The sequence below is a fragment of the Poeciliopsis prolifica genome, unplaced genomic scaffold (genome assembly GCF_027474105.1).
Source record: "Poeciliopsis prolifica strain line A6 unplaced genomic scaffold, Auburn_PproV2 SCAFFOLD108, whole genome shotgun sequence".
Lineage (NCBI taxonomy): Eukaryota > Metazoa > Chordata > Actinopteri > Cyprinodontiformes > Poeciliidae > Poeciliopsis > Poeciliopsis prolifica.
The window spans coordinates 900097-907500 of NW_026562483.1; the positions used below are offsets into that span (position 1 = coordinate 900097).

Consider the following 7404-nt stretch of genomic DNA (forward strand, 5'->3'; position numbering starts at 1 on the left):
CGTCCACCTGAACGTCCACCTCTACGTCCACCTCTACGTCCACCTCTACGTCCACCTGAAGGTCCACCTCTACGTCCACCTCTACGTCCACCTGAACGTCCACCTGAAGGTCCACCTCTACGTCCACCTCTACGTCCACCTGAACGTCCACCTCTACGTCCACCTCTACGTCCACCTCTACGTCCACCTGAAGGTCCACCTCTACGTCCACCTCTACGTCCACCTGAACGTCCACCTGAAGGTCCACCTCTACGTCCACCTGAAGGTCCACCTCTACGTCCACCTCTACGTCCACCTGAAGGTCCACCTGAAGGTCCACCTCTACGTCCACCTCTACGTCCACCTGAACGTCCACCTGAAGGTCCACCTCTACGTCCACCTCTACGTCCACCTGAAGGTCCACCTGTCGGTCAGCTCAGGTGCCTCTCTCACCTCAGCCTCCTCAGCGTTTTGATCAGAACCGAGCCCTTTATCTGCTCCTGACCGAACCTTCTGGGTGGAACCCGCAGCTGAACCGACCTGAGCTCAGTTTCACCTGAACCAATCGGACTGCAGCTCCACCTCTGAGCTGAAACGCTCCAACCGTTCTCTGCAGTTCTCAACAGAACCAACATGGTGGCAGAGAACCGTTTGGACCCGCTCCAGAACCGATTATTACTGTTCTACCTCAGAACCTGAATGAGCCACTACGCTACTGCTGCTAACGTAGCTTTGGTGAAACTGTCCAAATATGGTGATCAGGAAGCTGAGAAAAAACTGTTTTGTTTCCACTCAGGTTAAAACTCTTCCTGGGAGAAGGTCAGACAGAACCGCAGCAGAACCCGGTTCCGGTCATACCTTCACGTTGTTCTTGGTGTCCAGCCCGTTGATGAAGCCGGACAGATTGTCCAGGAACCGGTCAGCAGCAGAACCCTGCAGAAAGAGTCCAGTTTCATTCCTGGAGGAACAGCGGAACCGCCTCCGAGGTCCAGAATGTTCTGGTTCTGGTCTGACCTTCTGTAACTCAAAAACCTTTCGGACTCTCTCGATGGCGTCGTCGACCTCATTGGCTGCAGGAAGGACCTGTGTGCTCCGGGCGCCCAATGAGAAGCCTCCGTACCTGCAGACAGAGGGAACACCTGAGCGGCTGCCGACCCGGGTCCGATTGAACCGTCTGAAGCAGAATCAGAACCAGAACCACACCTGAACTCGTTAACCCACACTTTGTTCTTCAGGCTGCGGAGGAGACAGAAAACTTTGAGTGCAGCAGCTGCTCAGGTGAGTTTATCCAGGTGAGTGCTGATTGGCTCACCTCTTCCCGATGATGTCAGCGTACGTCTTCACCAGGTAGTCCGAGACGTTCCTTCCTGTCAGGTTCTGCAGAGTGTCTGAGCTGCTCAGCTTCATCTGGACCAGACAGAACATGAACAGAACCGTCAGACTCACATTATAATGTTTTATTTTGAAAAGCTACTTCATTTTATTTTGTAAACTCCTGCCCCACCTTGTCTATAAGAAATATTAGAGCCTGAAAAAATAGAGTTAAAAACTAAAAGTCCATCAAACACCTAACATTATTTCACAAAATACAAAAGTTATGAAATAAACAATTACATAAATGCATAAATAAGTGAGTTCATGTATTTGATGGAGTTTTTATTCATCATCAATAACAGTACTTATTAATTTTAATAATGGTTCTGAAACATTTCAGCGCATCCTGCTGGAGTTTGCCTGCTCTTCCACTAGATGGCAGCAGCAGGTGGTTCTGTTCCGTTTAGGTCCAGAACCGCTTCTTAGAGGGAATCAGTCTGAGGTTTAGAGGATTCTGCTGCTGATGTGGGCAGACCCCGTACCCTGACCCCTGACCCCATCATCTCTGTGTAGCTCTGACCTCAGGCGGCGGCAGCCCGCCGGCTCCCGCTGGGCAGTCAGGAAGCATCCTCTTCCTGCCGTCGCAGGTGCAGGAGCAGGCCGGCGACGGATCCTCCATGGTCCAGTTCCTGGAGCTGAACAGCTGCTGGACGCCATCAGGGACTGGAGGGGTGCTCCAGTCATCGTCCCCCATGGTGCAGGGAGCGTCCCTGACGGGCGCCGGAGACAGACACGCCAGGAGTCAGGATGAGGCGGGGCCGGGAGGGAAAGAGGCGGAGCCAGAAAGGAAAGAGGCGGAGCCGGGAGGGAAAGAGGCGGGGCCAGAAAGGAAAGAGGCGGGGCCGGGAGGGAAAGAGGCGGGACCAGAAGGGAAAGAGGCGGGGCCAGAAAGGAAAGAGGCGGGGCCGGGAGAGAAAGAGGCGGGGCCAGAAAGGAAAGAGGCGGGGCCGGAGGTGGGGGGGGGGGGGGGACCAGAAGGGAAAGAGGCGGGGCCAGAAAGGAAAGAGGCGGGCCGGAGGGGGGGGGAGGCGGGACCGGGAGGGAAAGAGGCGGGACCAGAAGGGAAAGAGGCGGGACCAGAAAGGAAAGAGGCGGGGCCGGGAGGGAAAGAGGCGGAGCCAGAAGGGAAAGAGGCAGAGCCAGGTTTCCTGAAGTATGGCGTTTTTACCGGATGGAGTACCCGTCCATGCAGCGTGTCCCAAAGCCTGGCGGGTCCAACAGAGCGCTCAGTAACTTCTGCATGTTGGCGTCTCCTGGAGCGTCATCGCTGTTGGCAGAGAGTCAGTATCAAACCGGCAACCTGACGGCCACAAAGCCGACCTGTTTCAGCTGCGTACCTGAAGAAGGTCACCTGTTCTTCGTACATCCAGGGCTGCAGCTCCAGGCTAGGGTACTTCCCGAACGGAGGGACAATGAGGCTGAAGACCAGGGCGATGCAGACGAACACGGCCGGAAGGACGATCTGGCAACACATGCACAACTCAGATGATGAGCGGACACACAGGCTGGCCGCAGCATGGCGGGTCACAGGCGAGGAGCTACCTGAGCGAAGAAGCCCTTCCTGGAGCGCCGGGCGTACAGGAAGCGCTTCCACATCAGTGCCACAAACTGCTGCCTCTTCAGGCTCCAACCCTGGACCTGGACCGAACCTTTCCCCTCAGCGCCGCCCAGCCAGTCCGTCTCCCTGCAGTCTGACAGAAACAAGGCGGGTAACCTGACTGGTCAGCTGACCCTGAGTGGGCTGCGACTGCGTTCGTACCAGCGTCTCCATCGGAGTCGTTGCACTCGTTGTCGTCCTCGGTGTTCGGCCTCAGGCAGCTCTGATGGTCGCTGCCTCCGAAGGCGTGAGTCCTCCTGCGCCGCCAAACAGGAAGTGTCCCATCTGAACACAGAGACGTGCATCTTGGTTTCTATTTTATGCTAACCATTAATTTGTCTGTCTTCTTCTCGTTCCTGTTTGTTTATTCATTTAAGGATTCCCGTTAGTCTCTACCGCAGGAGACATTATTCCACATCAAGAATCTGTAACACTGATGTATCTGATTCTGAGACTCGGACAATAAAGTCCTTAGTTTCTGCTGCATTTTATCACTTTAAGGTTTCATGAGACATAAAGTTCACCCAGCTCATGAAGATGGGAAATATTTTAGATAATAAATGGTTTGAAAGGCTCAAAAATGGCAGCCATTGAAAAAAACAGCCGCCGTTCTGAAACTCAAAGGAATTATGGGAAATTTGGAAATCATACGACGTGAGGGATTAGCATGCTAATGTTTATATGTTGTTCCTAGCCAACCTGCTCACCTGAGGGTACTTCAGTGTCCACACCATTATCTTCAGCCACCTTCAGAAAAATCTGCCAAATGAGAAACAATGAGGCCGTTAGCAGATGAAGAGCCTGTTTCTGAGCGTCAGCAAGAAGCCGTTTCCAGGCGCTGCACCTCCTCCAGTGTGGTGTCTGACACGCCGTAGCTGGAGATTCCCAGCTCCTGCAGCTTCAGGTCCAGCTCTCTGAAGAGCGCTACGAAGGCGCCGTCCTTGGCGGCGCTGTATGGCAGGACGTAGGTCAGCTCATGGCCCAGGTCCTCCACCAGGCGGGCGGCCGGGACGTGGCGCAGGATCAGGCCGGAGACCGAGGACGGGTCCGGCGGCGTGTAGATGGCGGCGGCGTGGTCTGAGGACAGAGAGATGGGAAGCCATCAGCTCCAGCTCAGGATGAGCAAATCAAATGCTGCACAGAAACAGGAAGCTCACCGATGGCGGCTGCCTCACTTTCATGTTCGCTGCCGAGTCCGGCGTCGCTGCTGCTGACCGAGGCGCTCTCCTCATCCTGCAACCACATCCAGACGGTCAACGGATTAACAGGAACCATGTGACCGCTGATGCCATGATGTTCAAACACATCCAGATGTTTTGGCTAAAGCAGGTCTTTGTGCTGTCAATCATCCTCTGTGTGGGGCTGCAACAAGCACAGCCGGCTCAGCTAGTTAGCATAGTAATTGATGACGGCAGATAAACACTTTCTCTGTTATGGTAAGTTGCTTTTCCACCTTCAGCACATTTAGCACCAACTACATGTGGATGATTGACAGCACTAAGCCCGGCCTCTTGGCTCTGATTGGTTCAGATGGTGACAGCAGTTCAGGGAGGAGTCCGATCTGATCACAGGTTATGAGATTATCTGTCTCACAAACAGGATGGCAGTTTGGACAAATACATTCAAACAAATTCTTTGTAAAAGTTACAAACTGCAGCTTAAAATGAGAAAAAATTATTGTGGTAAATTGTCCAGAATTTGTGTCTCTGCATGCTTAGTTTACACTACCGTTCTGTTATTGCCTTTTTTGTCTATGTATGCGAATGCTAAGCTTGGAACCAACCTTCTTGGTGAAGGACACGGTGCTGGACGAGTTCCTGCAGGAGCTGAGCGACGGCTCCGCCTCCTTCTTCACCAGCGTCAGGTAGTATCCCGTCCCCAGCTGCGTCTTCAGGTACAGAGACGAGCCCACGCAGCACAGCTTACCGTGGGAGATGATGGCGATGCGGTCCCCCAGGATGTCCGCCTCGTCCATGTGGTGGGTGGACAGGATGATGGTCCGGCCTGATGGACGTGAAGGGGGACGTTTAATCTGCCTGAGACCAAAGCCAGCAGCAGCAGCAGCAGCAGACCAACCAACCAGAGAGCCTCACCCTGCCGGTACTTCAGCAGCAGGTCCCAGATTCCTCTGCGGGCGTAGGGGTCGACTCCAGCCGTTGGCTCGTCCAGGATCACCACCTTGGCCCCCCCGACGAAGGCCAGGGCGACTGACAGCTTCCTCTGCATGCCGCCGGACAGTGTGCTGGTCCTGGAGCGCCGCTTGTGAGGCAGCCCCGTGTCCTGCAGGATGTGCTCGATCTCAGCCGAAACCTGCTCCTCTGACAGCCCTTTGAGCCGCGCGTAGAACCAGATGTGCTCTTCCACCGTCAGCCTGTAGGGGGCATGATCACACACTGGGTCACATGACCGATCAGAGGAAGGAGGAAGGAGTTCCTGGCTGCTGAAGCAGGCAGAACTCACATGCTGAAAAGGACGTTGTGCTGAGGACAGACGCCCAAGCTTTGCCTGATGGCGCTCAGATCTGTCCGGATGTCCTTCCCCAGGATGTAGGCGGTGCCGGAGGTTGGCGGGAATAGGCCGGTCAGAATGGACCTGCAGGGGGATGGAGGGGCTGAATTTACTGGTTCTCTGCAACTTCACCTGCCTCAACTCTCCCTGACCTTCCACTATAAACTCTGAAACTGCATCAAAACTCTGATCCTCTAAACAAGTGAGCTGCTTATACTTGTAAGTGCTTTATCAAGTCCAGAGGACTCCAAAGCCATTCACCCTCTAATGGTGGAGAGCTACTGCACAATAGCCACAGCTTAGCAGAGGCCAGGCTACCATGCACCGGCGCCACCTGTTGGCCCCTCCACCAGAAAGCAAGGTGGGAGAAGCGTCTTGCCCAAGGGCACAACGACAGACCGGAGATGGAACTGGCAATCCACCAATTGCAGGACGAACTCCAAGTGATAAAGAAACCCTTCATCCACATTAAAACCCTGTACCCCTTTCAGAACCATCCCTGCCCAAAGACCTGGACCCGCCTCTGACTCGGGTTCTGACAGGTCCGGTCCAATACTCACATGGTCGTGGTCTTTCCAGCACCGTTGTGTCCTAGAAAGGAGGTGATTTGTCCCTCGTAGAATCCCAGAGTCAGTCCGTCCACGGCCAGTTTCTTTCCGTGACGGTAAACCTTCACCAGGTTCTCGATGTAGACTCCCGGCTCCAAGTGGGCCGGCTCCTCCTCTACACACACAGCTGGAAACAACAAGTCTCTTTCATAGTAAAAGCCTCCTCTAGTTCGAGTCAAGTACTTTTCTTGATGGTCTCAAGTGTTGTAGAGAGTCCAATGGTTCTCACCTTCAGCATTTCCTTTCCGGTTCAGTGGAAGCTTGTTGGACTTCCCCTCCTCTCCAAACCAGTAGGACTTGGAGAAGAGGAAGTACCAGGGCCGAGGGATGCCGTACTGACCTGAGGACCAACAGGTCAAGCGTCAGCAGTCTGCGGAAATCTTTCAGAGGTCAGACTCACTGAGGCGTTACCTGGAAACACGGCCTCGATGTACCAGGTGAGGACTCCGTACAGGAAGGAGTCAAAGTACATCATGATGATGGTGGTGCGGAGGCTGAACTCGTCTTCCTGAAGAGGACTTGACACCAGGTTCTTCCACTGGATCCCAACTCCCTGCTCCTCAAACAGTGCAAAGTACTCACAGCCAAAGCCAAAGGTCACGGGGGACAGCAGGCTCTACAGGACAAGAGGACATGTGACTTTCTGGGCCAATCAGCACGCAGCATTGACGAAGCAAGGCGGGCCAACTCACAGCAAACACTTTGACTCCGTATCCAATGTAATCCTGCCAGGCAACGCAGAGGACGTAGGGCAAGTAGAGGGTGAAGTAGATGATGCCTCCGCAGGCGGCAGCCAGGTTGGCGCGAGCGAACACGGTGCTGATGAGGAAGCACTGCATGATGGTGACCACAGCGTATGATCCCAGGAAGACGAAGATGATGCCAGGGTCGCTGTAGGGCAGCAGGTTCCCCTTCTGCAGAGTCCAAAGCACAAGTGTCAGCGACCTCCTACGATACATCGGTCCAGACCCAGTTCAGGCTGTTACCTTCAGAACCAAAACCAGCAGCGCGGCACTGATGAGCAGCGGAACCAGGCTGCTGATGAACCAGCTCAGCCACAGGATGCCGTTGTCCAGCCCCATGATCCTCATGGTCTCCTTCAGCCGCGCCTCCTTCTCGTACACCACGCTCTTCAGGATGATGGACACCGAGTACATCCAGGCCAGCGTCATGAATAGCGGCATGGAGCGGCTCATCACCCGCAGGAAGCTACAGCCACACGGTGAGACAAGTCAATACAGTGATGACTTTGTACCAAGACGTGTTGAAACCACAAGTACCACGCGGGTACTGCGACGAGTAGGGACAGAGACTGCATGGACACGGCGAGACGAGTCG

The 7404-nt window shown here is 54.5% G+C and overlaps 1 pseudogene; it reads right to left on the bottom strand.

Moving 5' to 3' along the window:
- Positions 1 to 7404, bottom strand: part of LOC129354323 (phospholipid-transporting ATPase ABCA1-like) — a 30794-nt pseudogene that overhangs the window by 10160 nt on the left and 13230 nt on the right.